The sequence below is a fragment of the Protopterus annectens genome, chromosome 2.part0 (assembly GCF_019279795.1).
Source record: "Protopterus annectens isolate FY-2018-M chromosome 2.part0, PAN1.0, whole genome shotgun sequence".
NCBI lineage: Eukaryota > Metazoa > Chordata > Ceratodontiformes > Protopteridae > Protopterus > Protopterus annectens.
Window position 1 is genome coordinate 657,174,305 of NC_056728.1, and position 16,822 is coordinate 657,191,126.

Sequence of the window (16,822 nt, forward strand, 5' to 3'; positions counted from 1 at the left end):
TAGGCTTAAAGTCCTGTCCCTCTATTCAGTTTCATACAGATTCCTCAGAGGTGACCTCTGTCTGGCATACAAAACAATCTCAGACCCCACCTTGATGGGATTGCTGCATATGCACAAGTTAAGCTCAACTCATGCAACCTGTACTCATGACCTCAACCTGGTCTCCGATATCAATAGGACTTGTTGGCGGGACAGATTTGTGTCCCAGAGACTCCCCCAGCTGTAGAATAGACTTCCTCTCCACATCAAGCAGAGTAGCTCATTATCCCTTTTTAAGTGAAACTTGGATAACTGGATGGGAAACAGAAAATACAATCTGGGATTCCACCTGTGTCCCTGCTGGATAGGGGCTTTGGGTGCTGACTTTTCTAAACATGGGCTAAACTCTTGGCTAGTCTTATAAAGGCCCCAAGGCAAATAGCCTAATAACCTCCTATGATTCTATGATCCTAAGATTGCATTTAGTAATGACTGCCCATGTTCAGGAGGGTTGTGGGCACTATTCCTGGTAAGAATTTACTGTGCTCCATCCACTCGTCCAGGTTATTTTTGAACATTGTCATAGAGATGCTCTGTTTCACATGAATAGGTAGCCTATTCCAAAGATGTGGAAGTCACTGGGAGATAAATATGTCCCTCCAGCATGTCTTATTTAAGTCACAGGCCATATTTAGGTCCCTGGAATGGGTGACCCTAGTCCGGTTTGATTTACGGATATGTATCAAGTTCATTAAGTTTGAGTCTGAGATTGCTCTGTAATCTAGGCACAAGTCTCCCTTAAGAAGTCTATATGATACAGAGTAAAGAGATAGGGAATTTAGTTGGTCGGTGTACTGCACATGCTGGAGTCCCTTGATCTTCTTTATTAGAAACTTCTGAGGTATCTCCATTTGCTGCAGGTGCTTGGTACAGTACATGCCAAACAGGGCATTATACTCAATTATGGTCTGGATTAGTGCTGAGTATAGAGGTTTTAACCTCTTTTGCTCTCAAGGCAATGCCTTTACTAATCAAGTGTGCTACATAGAAAGCCTTCCTTACTACAGTAGACAAAAGGTGGTCAAAGTTAAGGCTGCAGTCAACTTGTGAACCCAAGTCCCTTACCACTTCATAGGTACTTAGGGTATTGTTGATTTGATAGTGTGAAGGAACATTGTTTGTGCTGAATGGAATGATGATGCATTTCTTTGCATTCAGTTTGATACCATGAATAAGACACCAGTTGCTGGTCTGTGTAAGACTCTCCTGGAGTATACTGCCATCATTTGGGTATTCAATAATTGCACCCATTTTGCAGTCATCTGCAGACTTGGCCAGCCACAATCCCTTAGTTTTGACCTGAACTTCTGAGAAGTATATAGCAAACACTAGGGGTCCCAGCACTGACCCCTGTGGGATTCTGCTGGTAACAGGTCTGCTGGTTGATCTGGATTCACCCACTTTGATAGTGTTTGTGTCTGGTTTGTGAGCCAGTTAGCAATCCATCTTACAAAGAAGGGGTTTACATTTAGATTGTTAAGTGTATCAGTAATTCCTGATTGTGAAATTGTGTTGAAAACATTTGCCAAGTCGAGGTATGCTGTGTGCACAGATTTGCCCCCATCAATGACCCTGGTCACGTTTTTGAAAAAAATTACAAGATTTAACAGGTAGGATCTGTCCTTGAAGGAGCCGAATTGGGTAAGACCCAGGGTTTTGAGGTCACCTGCATCTTTATTTATGATGTCCATAATGATATGTTCTATGCCTTACAGATGAGGCTGGGCATGCATATGGGTCTATAATTCCCCTGGGTCTGTTGCTAGGTTACCTTTGGGGAGGGGAATAACTGTTGCTTTTCTCCATTCTGCAGGAACAAAGGCTGTGGTTAAACAAGGATTGAAAAGGGTACTTAATGGTGATGCCCATGCATGTTTTAGCCTGTTTAAAAGACAGCCTGGGAAGCCATCTGGTCCCATAGAGGTTGTGTTTTTTGTCTTGGACAAGGCTTTGATGATTTGTTCTTCAGATATGTATCATGGAGTGGAGGTTGGAGCAAGGTATGTGATAAATTTAATGGGGATATGATTGTGAAATTTTAGCTGAACCTATCCACTAGCAGGTTTGCTATCTCTGTGGAGTCAGTGCATGTGATATCATTGGTCACTAGTTCTGCACATACTTGGTACTACATTTTAGGCTGTGTACATAACTGTAAGAGGCTGTATGGTTATCCTTGGCTGAACTAGCTAAGTTTTTCTCTCAAAGAAGCCTTTAGAGGATTTGACAAGTTGTCTTATTTGCCTGTTGAGGCTAAGGAGGGTACTATTCCATTATTGGGGTCTCGCCTTTGTTTTTATGGACAGCAACTTTTTGCATTTATTGTAAAGTTGTTGGTGCTGGATGATCACCATGGCAACTTGTTTTTACTTGGGGGCTCTGGCTTTTATTCTTTCTGGTACAGCCAAGTTTATACACTTATGCAAGTGGTTGTACAGGGCTTTAGTGTAAGCTTTGGTGTAATTATCAGTTCCAGCTGAGGGTGGGGATCAGAATGCATTTATATCTTCACTAGGAAGGTATAGTTTGCCTTGGTGACTTTTTTTGTCTGATTTCACCCTTTTTGAATTCTGGTGTTAGTATCAGCTCAAAGGTGACTGATTTGTTGTCAGTTTAACTAATGAGGGTCTGACCGTTGCTGTAGTGCATCCATTTGACATGTTAGTGAAGACCAGCTCTAGTATGTCTGTTCATCTCATTGGGGTATGAACAATTTGTTACAGGGCATTTGAGTTAAGAAAGTCATGGAACGTTTGTGCTAGTGGGTTCAGGCTAGAGTAGGTTTTCCATTTGAAGAAGGGATAATTAAAATCCCCCATAACCAGAGTGTTCCATAATATTTGGATTGTCTACAGTTTGGTCAAGTAGGCTTCATGCACGTCATGACCCATGGAGAGGGGATCTGTAACTGGCTGTCGCTTAAATGGGGGGGGGGGGTGTCTTACCCACTATAACCTAAACTTGGAGAAACTCCATGAAGTTGTCCAGTCTAAATAGGATGTGAATTTATCTCTAATATAGATAAAATCATGACCTCCCTTGGTTCTCATATGTTTATTTTGTAGTTTGAAAGTGTGGAAGTCATTGTAGCCTTGAAAGACCATGATACTCTCTGAGGCCTTGAACCAGTTTTCTGTGACTGCACACAGACATCTATATCTTCCAGTGATAGAAGTGCTTCCAGGATGTAAGGTTTTAGAATTTAGCAGCATGACCCTTATTTTGTTTTATTGGCAGATTTCACATCAGTAAGTTTGTTTTCGAGACTTTACCTATAAAAGGCACTATGGGGGAGGCAAGAGCCTTTGCCAGCAGCTGAAAGGCTAGCGGTGCCTGATGCAAACTGTCTCTGATGAAGCAGTGAAATTTGTCGACCATGGATTCCCAGGCTGACAGGAACTGGACCTCTTTGAAAGACACTTCTCATTTACATGTTATTGCCCAAGGCTTGTTATACTTTCCTGCATAACTGGAATTTTTCCCTACTTTATTGTGTTTAGTGTAGGGTTTTATACCAAATATAACACCAGTTTGAATATATTTTAGTTAATATTTACCTTGTGTTATACTGTCTAAACAATATTATATTAACAATATCAGATGCCCCCAGTGAATTTTTGATGTTTATATATTTTTGGTTGAATATTCTTAAAATGTTGTGTAAGAGGTTGTAATATCAATATTAGTCTTTGTCTTAGTTTAATGGAAAAGTAGATTTTAGAATATTATTATTATTAATTTCTGCTTGTAAAGTATTGAACTGTATGTATTATCTAAAGGACTGTTTTACTTTCTCTTGGGAAGGCAGTAAACTTAGTTTAGTCATTTTGAACATATATTTCATTATCCCCCACAGAAATTCAACATTCATACGTTTTTGAAGATTTGTTACATAGTAAATATTTAATTAGATGTAAAGGATGTAGAGTACACTTTAAAATAACTATTGTCAAATAAAAAATGCAATTATTGTACTAAGTTCCATGAGGCTGGTATAATCTTGTAAAGAAAATGGATGCACACATTTTGTAGTTATGGCATGAGCATGAGAATAATTATGGAGTTTGTCACACAGCTAATAGCTGATGTTAAATATTAAGCAAAGCTTTACAGACTCTGATAATTCCTGTGACAGTGTTTCTGATATTTCAACAACAAAAAGGAAAAAGAGGAAAGAAAGAAAGACAGAAAGAAAAAGAAAGGTGGTCTGTTGCTAAAAAATAAGCAGAAAATAGCTTAGAGCTTTTGTGATATAAATGTTTTCACTAAACAGATGATGTTTTTCACTCTTTCATTGGACATTATTGTTACAGGCCATGTTATAATTTTGAATGTGTTTATACTGTGATCTTTGTGGTTTCTTATATTTTTCTTCTCAAATCAATACATTCAGTTAAAAAAAGATTGTTACTATACTATTATGTTACGCATCTCCGAGTATGGTCACCCATAGATGCCAGGAGTTTTTATCTGAACTAGAAAAATATAATGTTATTGCATTGCTTCAATTATCCTAGTATTGATTGGATTAATTATTTTTCCAGCAACTGTCATGCTAAGGAATTCATTAATATTCTCTCATATCATGGATTATGCCAAATAAAATTCAGCTCTACTAGAGAGTGTAATACACTGAACCTTATGACTCTAGATATTCAGGACAGATTAAACAATATACACATCTCTGTGCTATTAGGGCCTTCTGATAACCGTTATGTTGTATTTGATATATCTGTGGAACTTCACTTCAATCCTGTTTGTAAAAGAAATGACTATAGTCTTGTAGATTATAAGTCATTAATAGGAAACAATAAATAATATGGATTCGCAAATGCAGAAAGCTGAGAATAATTTTGGATATGACATCTTAGAAAAAAAATATTTAATATTGTAAAGGAGACTGCAAATTATGCATCACCAAAAAGCAATAAAAACCTTCCATTTTGGTGGAGTGTTAGACTTCACGAGTTATATAAGAAAAAGAAAATAATATGATCAATGTGAAAGAAATGTCCTAATAAGTTTAATAAACAGAAGTTAAATAATTGTTATAGGCAATGAAACAGTTTATCAGATTGGAAAATGAAACAGATAAGAAAATGGGTTAGCAAAATTTCCCAGTAATAAGAAAAACTTCTATAAATATTTGAAATATATCAGTAATAAAGGACCACCAATAAGGTCAATTGAGGTAAAGGGGACTATTAAAAAGGATAAAAGAGATATTGTTAACACATTTAATAGGTACTTTACAAATAACTATATTGGTACTACAACAGATACAATACCTAGTACACATGTGGAATCAAGGAAGATGATTTTATGTCCAGTGGAAAATCATGATATTTTGAGACCTGCAGTAACTAAAGAAAATATGACTATGGGCCATGATAGTATTCAGACAATAATAATTATTTAAATAAAGAACACATTTAAACCTATGCCATCTTAAATAAATTCTTTCAAACAGAAACTGTCCTTTTTTCGTGGAAGGAATCAAAAGTGACCTCATTTAGACAAGTGTTTTCAGACATGTCTAACCGACATTTTATATAAAGAGATTAATTATAAAATGCAGAGATTTTTTTAAATATTCTACATTAATTAACTTGGTAAGTGTTTATGATGAGATAAGAAAGTCTTACATGTATGGTTAAGCAGAATGTTACTTTATTTAGATTTAACAACAACTTTAGATTTGCTTTCTTACTCTGTGGTTTGCCTAGCATTAAAACAACTACAAATTAGCCCTTATTTAATTGGATAGGTCACAACATGGCTATCCTTATGTCCTAGGTAATTAAAATTCATGGAAGAAAGTCAAATTCTTGTAATCATTAACTTTAATATGTCAATGTTAGAAAATTTGGCAAAGATGGTGTGCTTGCAATTTATGCTTTTTTGGGAAAACATACATAAGGAAGCCAATAATTCTTTCTTCATTTGTATCATCTAAAGTCAGCTGCTATAAAGAATTGGTAGTCATGATAGCTGCTACATTTCCTTTGAAGCTCATATTGATACAATTTGGCACAATTTGAAGTAAAACACTGAAGCAACTGAGCTTCATATATAAAATATTATAGTATTACTGCAAGGGATGTCAAATGCTTACTAGCTTTATAAAAAAATCAGACTAATTCTGGAATATAATAGTGCCCTCTGCTCAGGAAGTGAAGGATGACTTAATAACCTGGTATCCATTCTAAGGAAACTTACTAAAAGCTATCTTATATGATAAGATGAAGAGTTCAGAATGTATATACGATATACATAAGCCCCAGGATTTAATAAAATCCATGTAGGCACCATGTAGGGCCTACATGGAATGTATCCATGTTCATGGTCATGGTTCCCCCTTGGTAGTGTGCCATGCATATTAATGAAGGCACATTGCCGAGAGACAGCCAAGAAACATGGTTATTGAATCAGTGTAGGGAGAGGTGTAGTGCTAACCATGGCTGCAGATGAGTATGAGACTCCCTACAATTTTGTATGTTATATTTTTACTTTATTTTTTTCTATGTTCCATTTTTATTTATTTATTTTTTAAAAAAAAAGCACGTTTGCATGCTGTACCACAGAGCTCAGCAATGTCAAGCTGTGCTCACATATAAGATAGCAGACACCTGCCAGACATCTAAAAAAATAAACTGAATGTAATTAATTATTTATTTAAAGGTGTGTTTAAGCATGTCCAAGATTGTTTGTGTGGTGCTGGGCAGTGCGCACACTGTTTATATGTAGTTTAGTGGTATATGTGAAAGTATACCAGATTTCTTAACATCCATGTAGCTAAATGGGTAGACTTACAGCTTCATGTGCAGTAGGTCCAGGGTTTAAATACATGGAAGAGAAAATATTTATTTAATTTTGATATACATATTATGCATTTTTCTTATAAAATTTGGCCCTTCTGTGCTTTGCTAAGCTCTGCTCAACTGTGCTTAGACCTGCTAAACACCGCATAAATGTGGTAACGGCTGCCAATGTTTGTGTCCTGCTCTGCTCTGCTAGGCTGGTTTGCATTAGCTAAACTCCACTAAGACTGTGGTATTGTGAGTTTTCATGTTTGTCAGCTCAGCTGCACTGGTTTGCAAGGTGCTAAGAAATGCAACAATTTTTGAATGTTGTCCAATGACGTGTAAGGGCAGGAAAACAGCCTATGTTAATACCAATAGTTGGGAATACAGCAGAATCCATTGGAATTCTGTCACTGACTGTATACTATGGCTGGCGGTGGTGAAGGTGTGCTCTCTTGGGCATAACAGTGAGGCATTCTGGAACCCAGGGTCATAGTCAGGCTCCTCATGCAAAACCATGATTACAGGCTGCTGCAGGGTGGTTTCCATGGCTCAGAGTGTAAGGCCAGGGACCAGCTGGACAGAGATCTCACCAGTGTCACTGGTATTCCCTGCACAGGTGATCAGTGTTGTCACCACCATGATGACCTGAAAAAATGGAAGGGGGGACTCTTGGACACCTGGGTCCAAGAAGTGGGGGCAGGGAATGCTCCAAAAGTTTGTAAGTACTTTTCCTCTGTTTTACCAGTATATACTCTGAATGTCTGCAAAACTAGTATGCATAATGGTGTGCTTCTCTCTCAATAGCTGCAGCTGGGAGGGCTCACAATGTCAAGTCATATGCCGGGTACTTGGCCAGGTAGTTCTGTGAGTGTGCTAAGTACAAATGCATTATGTTAACTGTAGTGAAATAAGCAAGAAAGACTAAAGCATCAACTGCAATAAAGTATATACAGTAAAGTTTGTAGTGCAATAAATGTGGACTTAGAGCTGTAGTGCAATAAACGAATAATTCCAACTGTATTGCAATAAAATCATGAAACAATACCAATAACTGCATTAAAGTATATACAGTAATGTTTGTAGTGCAATAAATGTGAAATTTGAGCTGTATTGTAATAAATGAATAATGACAACTGTACTGCAATAAAACACGAAGCAATACCAATAACTGCATTAAAGTATATACAATAAAGTTTATAGTGCAATAAATGTGGAATTAGAGCTGTACTGTAATAAATGAATAATCCCAACTGCAGTGCAATAAAAACATGAAAAAATACCAATAGCCCCAAAGAAAATTGTGTACATCAGGATTATGTTATCATAACCATTGCTGTGCAGCTGCATGCATTGATGCTGTAAGGTAAGGAGCTGCAGTCAAGTATAACACTGCAATAGCTGTAAAATGCAAATCTTATGTCTACAAATTTGTATTGGTTAACTCATATAAGTACTGTTCAAGGCTGTCTCTAGGCCAATATTAGTCACATAATGCTCTGTCATCCACAGACAACAGGCAATAAAGGTATATGGGTCAGGCAGCCCACTGCATGAGCTGATATTGTTTGTTGACTTCACAGATATGATCCTGAAATATAGCTTACCTACTATCTGCATTATGCTTGTATTTCATGCATGTCCGTTCTGCTGTCAATGCAGTCTAGTATAACACTGTAGTGGTACTACCAAGTAATATTTTGGTTCCAGGTGAGCTCTTGGCAAATATCAGTCAGTCAGTAATCAGCAGTGATTCAGTAGCTCAGTTTGTTAAATGTTCTGTATATAGTACATTTTGCCACACACAGTCCAGGGTTTAAATACAGTGGTATATAGCAGTACATATTACAGTAGCAGTCAAGTAATGCTTACAGTTTTTCTCTCCATAGGACTTACAGGTAACTGGGTGAAGTATAGCCCATATTATGAGTAGATAATTGTGTTTAGATGTCACAGACTGTTAAAATCGTTATCAAAAATGTGTTCATCAGCAATGTTCAGTCAGAAATAAAATATGTAATCCCATTATGGGTGTATGCCTGGAGTGTCTGTTAAAAGTTGCTGCAGTCAATTAAAAAAATGTATGAAGATGCTGCCTGCAGTCGCTGCTGTTGGATTCTATTCCCATGCCAGCCAACCAAGGCATGAATGCTGTTTATTGTCTGTAGTGTATACATACATGTCTCTTAAGTGTTAAGATTTCACATTATGTAATTAATACTGCATAATCCATCTGTCACGGGATTACTATGGAAATGATTACCTAGAATGCAAAGTATCACCAAATCAGCCCACAGAACACCTTGGTAGTTGTAATAGGCCCACCTGATGTGCATGTGTTCTGTGTAGTTGTTTATCCGCAGTTGTTACTGCTTGGCCCATAGTGGCCCATGTAAATAGTTTGAGAGGTATGTACATGCTATATCAGCTATAGCAGAGTTGTAGTGACAGTACACATACAGAAAATACAGACCCATAGAGTAGATAGTAGTACTATTGTCAAAGAAATAACCAGAAATGTTACTAATGGACTGCTTTTCTTTCTCTTCCCACCCCTTATCTTCATTTGTTTCTTTTTTTTTTCAATAATCGTTTTTATTGTTTTTCAAAACCATTATACATTTCACACACTATTTACATTATGTACAATACTGCTTCCAATGTTTTAGTTCCATTTTGAATTTCCACATTATACATTAAGAATAAATATCATATTAATCAAGTACAGGAAAATGAAAAAAAAATAAACATAAAAGCATCTAATATAGACAATTCTGAACCAACTCAAGTCAATAATTTGTATTATTTCTACATTTTCTATCTAATCCAAGAATGTGTTAGTACACATACAGAATGTCCTAAAGGAAAGTGGATAGGAACCGCTAAGCCAAAATAATATTAAAGATTTGTTCCCAAATTTTTATACTGTTTATACTTTTCTTATTATTGCTAATTAACAATTTGTGCGCTAATATATGCTTAATCGCTAACAGCCTGAAATTTTGCCACGATGTCTGTGCTGGGTTCAACCAATTTGTGGCTATATATTTCATTAGTAAACTAATATTCATAATTGCAATCTTTTTTGTTTTGTCCAAATTCTCCGGTGGAATATGTAAAATCAAAAATTCCCAGGTGAGTGTTGAGTTTTGGTAACTCATTTTTTGTAGCTGCAACTTTAATGAGTTCCATAATTTATAAATGCACTTGCAACTCCAGAACATGTGTAACAGGTCTGCTGTCTGATCTACACACTGTGGACATTTAGGTGACTTTTTTGAATCAAATTTATGAAGTGTTAGATGGGTATAATACGCATTGTTAAATATCATCAATTGAGTAAAGACCAGTTTTTGAAGTGATACGGACTTTAATGTTAAGTTAAACGCCTCTACTATTTTACTATCGTCTAGGGATGGCAATTTCTCTCTCCAGTATTTAGATAACAGAATATGATTATTATATTTTCTCTCTTTTACCATTTTATACGCTGAGGATATGTATTTATCTTCATTTGTTTCTAATTGTTATTGACTGGTTATGGCTTACTATTAACATATGTTGTCACATTAACTGTATGTTGGTTCATGTGTTTTATTATTGTTATGCGTTATAATGGTTTCATATTAACATATCCTGTTAAATTACCTATTTTGTTGGCTTTATGATGTAACTGTTACTGACATGCTGTTAACATACTGACTGTTCTATTATTCCTTGCTGTGTTTCACATAATATGCATTGATATGTAATTGGGTCATTTCCAATGTTCTGCCATGCTCTTATTACTAACAATATTTGTTCACAACTGATCTGTGCTTATAGCAATACCTCTATTACCACAGCATATCAGGTTAGGCTGGTTCCGGATGATCCACCTACTTTGCCACAACAGGCCATGGCACAGGGACCTGGCACATCTGGGACCCAGACCGGTGGTACCCCCTCTGCTACCCCTGCACCACCTGTGTTGTTGGGTGGGACCACCTAAGGGGATGGGGGATGGCCTCCCCCCAGTGGAGGGGCCATTGTCACCCAGGATGAACTGCCAGTCATGGTGTTCAGGATTGTTCATCAGAGCTATGAACACTGCCTGCGCTGGATTGAGAGCATGTTGGCATACCTGGTGGGGCTGCTTTGCCCTGTTGCCCAGCCTCCAGTACAGCCACCCTCGAGACATTGAAGGAAATTGTCGACAGTCCCATGGGTGGGGATGTGAGACACACTGCTGCCATCTGGAGGCATGTGCGACTTGGATTCCACAACACCCTCCCCGTCCAAGGTGTTCACACCCATCATGTGTCTCATACCACCCCTCTGTCCTTTATTGTCTGTCTGCAAATGCATCCTCTCCTACCCAGCTTACCTCTCCATGCATTCCTATGTCCCTTCCCCAACATTCCACTTTCATCTTAATAAAAAAAAATGAGCACCAGTCCCATAAAAAATATCGCTCTATACATAGCTTTCCATTTCACAGGCATGCCTACTGGATATAAGTAATTTGGTCCAATTGGCTTGACAACGCAGTTATGTTGTCCTCACCCCTCTATCTGGAGTTTGAGAGTCCAAATTTATCTACAACTTCTGTCAAAGTGCACAGCTATTGCTGTACAAAAATGGATAGCTATGGTTCTTTCCTACACCCTTCCAGCACATCCCTACCTGCATTTTGCTATGTTTTTCCCCTGTTTGCCTCCAGTTCACCACTTTCCTGTCACTCCCTTTTTCTTTTCTTTATATTTTTTAGCACACATTTGCACGGAGCTGAGTAGAGCAGTGTGGCGCAGCTTCACTTAGCTGAGCTTAAATGGAGATTTAATGATTAAATGTGTTCATTACATTGTCAAACACATGTATAATATAAACACCACTGCCATGTTTCACACCCAATCCCCTCACACCTGCAGCACACTGAATTAACCTGGCATACCACACAGGTTTTAATTAAAACAGGTGTTTTCAGCAAAACATTACGATTGCTACTTACAGTCATTAGGCATGTCTCAGCGGAGCTGTGTGCCACTCTGCACAGAGCAAACTGGAATTAAAAATGAATGGGAAAAATGAGAGTGTACCTTGGACTGTAGTGCAATAATACACCACTAGGCAGCCACAGACATAATAATGGATGTAAGTGAGGCCTGTGATAGCACGTAAATGTGCCCTTTTATCAGAAGCATGTTGAAACACACCTTCTGCAGCATCAATGGCAAACTTCATGTTCAACTGGGACCCTGGTGCAGAAATACAGCCATAGAAAACCATGCAGATACTGATGGATGCAGACAATGTGTGCCACAGCCTGTATGTCTGCACATACACTATGCAAATACACCATCTGCAACAGTGACTCAGTATCTCAGTCTATTAAATGGTGTGCATGCAGTCCATTTTGCCACACGCAGTCCTGGGTTCAAATCCGGTTTTGTGTTGCAGTTCAAGTACATTATTGTGAAGACAGCAAGTAATGACTGAGGCATGCAATCTTTATCCACGCAGCTTAGTGCTAATTAATGAACTGCTATCCAGTTTTGCAAGTCAAAGGCCTGCAGGTAGGGAGACACTGCACATATCCATATAGCCTAAATATATGTTGCCTACCATTCTGTTATTGACAATAATGCAACACAGACTTAGCTTAATCACATGCCTTGATTGGACTGTAAAGGGTACCCTTACCCTTGTTCTGCCATAATGACAGGGTTGACATAGCTTCTACAGTTACACATATAACTTGTTGTCCTCCAAAGTGTTCACACTCCCCCTATGTGTACTAGGTTGCAGCAGCATCTGCAGCCTGTAGTGCACACAGCTCTATGCAAAGGTAACTGCTACATACCTATCATACCTCCCAACCCCCCAAGCACAAGGAATCCAGACACAGCCATATGTAATGGGGGGACAAAGGCCCAGAGATAAGGACATGTTTAAACAGTTTGGTCCTACAAAGATAATAAGTTCATACAATAACAGCTATTGCATTAGCAGGCTTATTCTGATGGGTATACGTCTGACACTCAAATGTCTGTCTTTCATTACTAACCTCAACCGACAATGTGTGCCAGTGAACTGCCAGATGACCACAATGTCATGAGACACTGACCACACATATGAGGCAAAACTGTGGACATATTGCATAAATCTCTACAGCTGACAAAAATAGTACCTACCTTCTATGATGCTGGAGTCCCCACACCTCAGTAATGTCCATCTTAACAGCTAAGAAAGGGGCCCAGGTCTACATGAAGGCCTTATATATTGCACTGTGGTGGAATGTCATTAGCTAATGATAGTGTAATTCAACTGTTTTGGCTGCAATTAGCAAATCTGATCCACAGATTGTTGCAGAGGCAATTACTTCCTAATGAACAGTACCTTAAAAAGGCAGCCAGCTGGCTATGGAGAACAGGTTTTGTGAGACTTCACTCACACAGAGAGCTTATTTTCAAAAGATTACTGGAAGCAAAGTTCAACAAAGGTGTACTGCACTCCACCAGGTATGTAATCTATTTCTCCATATAACAGAATGCAGATGGGAGGATGGAGGTATGGGAAATAAGGATTGCAGCAATAAGCCTGGCTTAGATCTATGGTGATGACATGTCATTGATAGTCTGCTGTCCTACACCTACAGACATGCCTCTCATCTGTCCCTGATTTTTTACTCACACCTTAGCTCTGTCCCTGTTAATCCCTCCTACAATGGTTGAGTGTCACAGGAAAGCTAGTGGATTACATGTAATACATAGTGACAATACGTAAGGGTGTACACTCCTGTAATGTCAACCAATGCACTATAACACATCTAATCTCATTCTGTCAATGTCTCACATCAATAGTTCTAACATTTTAACAGTTTTGCTGAATGTCCCTGATATACTCTGGCTAAGTCTCTAATTCTGTTGACATTTGTCCCTGTTTGGTTGAGAGCTATGCTTAACATACCTGTCAACGTCTTACAGCATGAAATCAAGACAGAAACATATTTAATGGGGGGACAAAGGCCCAAACCTAGTGACACTTTTTTAAATATTGCCCATACAAAGTAAGAAAGTGAATAGAATAACAGATATTGCAGTAGCATAACTGTGTTCTTAAGGGTATGATTCTGAAACTCAGATGTCTGTCTTTATTCTCTGACAGCAACCAACAATGACTGGCCAACCATTTGTCAGAAATCCACACTTTGTTGTGAAAATGGCCAAAACTATGAGGCAAACATCTTGACATTCTGCAAGCATCTGCATAGTTGAGAGGTATGATGCCTACAGGGAACATATACAACAGCAGGTTTGTATTGTTTTCTGTTATTGTGGCACATGGTGTTGCTGGGCTGTCCCCATATAGTGGTTGTAATAGTATACTGCTATTTGTCTGTCAGTGGTCATATGACATATTAGTGGTAGTCTGCCCACTGGGGACACACCACAATAGACTGAAATGCTGGGTGCAGGAACATACAGCAGAATCTGTCATGGCACACAAGGACATACCCCAGTACTGCTACTATCTTGGTGATATCCAAACACATAGTGTGTTGGTAGACTGTTGGGTATGATGTGTGAGGGAGCAGTGGATAGTGCAGGCCATAGTGGGTGTGCGAGATCTGTACATAGTGGATATCCAGTTATTTGGTTAAGAAATGTGTTCCCCCTTTGTGTCTTTCAGGATCCATGTACCACAGAAGACGTGCCCCCTTCTCAGATGCAGAGAATGACATAATAGTGGATGGACTGAGACAGCACCATCAGATATTGTTGTCTAGGGGGAGACATAATCGGGAGCAGAATTATGGCCAGACCCTGTGAGGGATGTCAATCAGATTAGCCAAAGGACAGGACCTATGAGCAGGTCCAACACTGGGCCACAAACATGCTGAATGCTGCACAAAGAAGGGCAGCTGATGTTGCCAAGATTGTGCTGCCTCTGGTGGAGGCCCTGTGAGGGAACTACCACTCTCAGCAACAAAGTAATTTCTGGCAAACCTAGGATGACATGACAGCACCCAGGCATCTATCACACCATACATCATGGAGTTGGGTGCCACATTGTCCTAACAGAGGGGTGTCCGGATAAGCACACTCTGTTCACCAGTGTAATATTGTATCAGTCATTGTGGCAGGCTGTTCATACCTGTACATGGGTGTCAGGTCTATCTGCACTTGGGGGAGTTGGGGTTTATGCTCAGTTGTGCACACATACTCAGAATGTCAGCAATATTGGTAGTATCACAGTAACTACTATACATGTGGATATATGCACATATTACCTTGTAGTGCTGCAACATTTGTTGATGCTGCCGATACCTCTCCCTCACCTTTTCATCGGTCTGCCATGTGTAGCCCAAGTCCATGGTCCTGTACCTTGTAAGTGTGATACTGTTTTTTACAGATCATATACACCCTATGAAAGTTATGGGCTGCCATATTGCCCTATGCACAAATGTTGTGTTTAGCCAGAGTAGTATATTTGTATGTTCCATTCTGTAACAGTTAACTATGGCTCACAGACTGGGTAGTCATAGGTTTGTATTTGAAAGACCATCAATGCATTTGCACTTATAGTTATGAGCAGCTACACAGCCTGGCATACATGAATCAATTATTCCAAGATGCCTGTTCAAACACAAAAGGGAGATGGTACATACCTGAGGCAGTGAGACTAGTACTGGCATATCATTCTCAACATAGGTGTACTGGGTTTTATGTTTAGTTCTATCACATATAATGTCGTATTGCATACCTTACAGGCAGAATGCACTGCATGGGGATAGCCCATATGGGCATGTCTCTATTGCTGCAAGGGGAAAGTATTTACTAACACACACAGAGTTGGCTGAAGTGAGATTAGAACCCCTAACTATCTACTATTATACACTAAAGTTTTCAGTTCTTATCACATGCACCACGGTATGTATTGGGCATTGTACCGTCAGCCAGCACTCTTAAGGTGAATGACATCAGCAGGCCTTGTAGAGGAGGGCAATTTAGAGGACAGCAACTAGTTTCAGGACCATAAAATGCATAACCATTGCACGGGGATAGCCCCTACGGTCATATCTGCAGTGCTGCAAGGAGATACATGCACACACACACACACACACACACACACACACACACACACACACACACACACACACACACACACACACACACACACACACTGGCTGATGTGAGATTAGAACCCATACATATCTACTATTACATACTAGAGCTCGCAGTATTTATTGCACGCGCCAGAGGATACGTCCGTATGTGTGATTGTAGGCACTGTACTTGTGGAGTATGCAAAGTAGCCTTGCGTTGGATAGCATGAGTGACTTGCAGAGTGATATTTCTTGGTACTGTTATTGTATCTATTGTTCTAGGAGTGAGATACCTGTCAATATCCCTGCTATGTGTGTACAGTTAACAGTATGGCCTTATATGGCTGGTTGCAGTTTGATAGGCAAACTTGTGGTCAGGGACAATTTGGCCCATCCAAGGCATGTGTTGAAACCATTGTACATTGCACCACCTGCTCACCTGTGTATGTCTATATGGTGACATTCCACAGGCACAAGCATCTGTGGCTGAGTGGACTATGTGCTGTTGCAGTCTTGGTCTGGTTCTTTCAGATAACTGATTTGATGTGTGAGTGCAGATAAACTCAGCATTCCAAGGGTATGTGGGGAAATTCATACATCCCCACATTTATGTTTGTGTGCATATGTGTGCATATATATATATATATATATATATATATGTGTGTGTGTGTGTGTGTGTGTGTGTGTGTGTGTGTGTGTGTGTGCGTGTGTTTCCTTTTTTGTCTTAGAGAAAGTTAATGATGATATTTTTACTGGAAATTTTAAAGTACTTTTAGAATGTAAAGAGACATTATGGTAGATTTCATTGAATGCAGACCAGCTTCCTGGATTGAATGATATGATTAATATAAAGTGTTTTTTTACAAGCACAAAGATTATAGTAATAAGTACA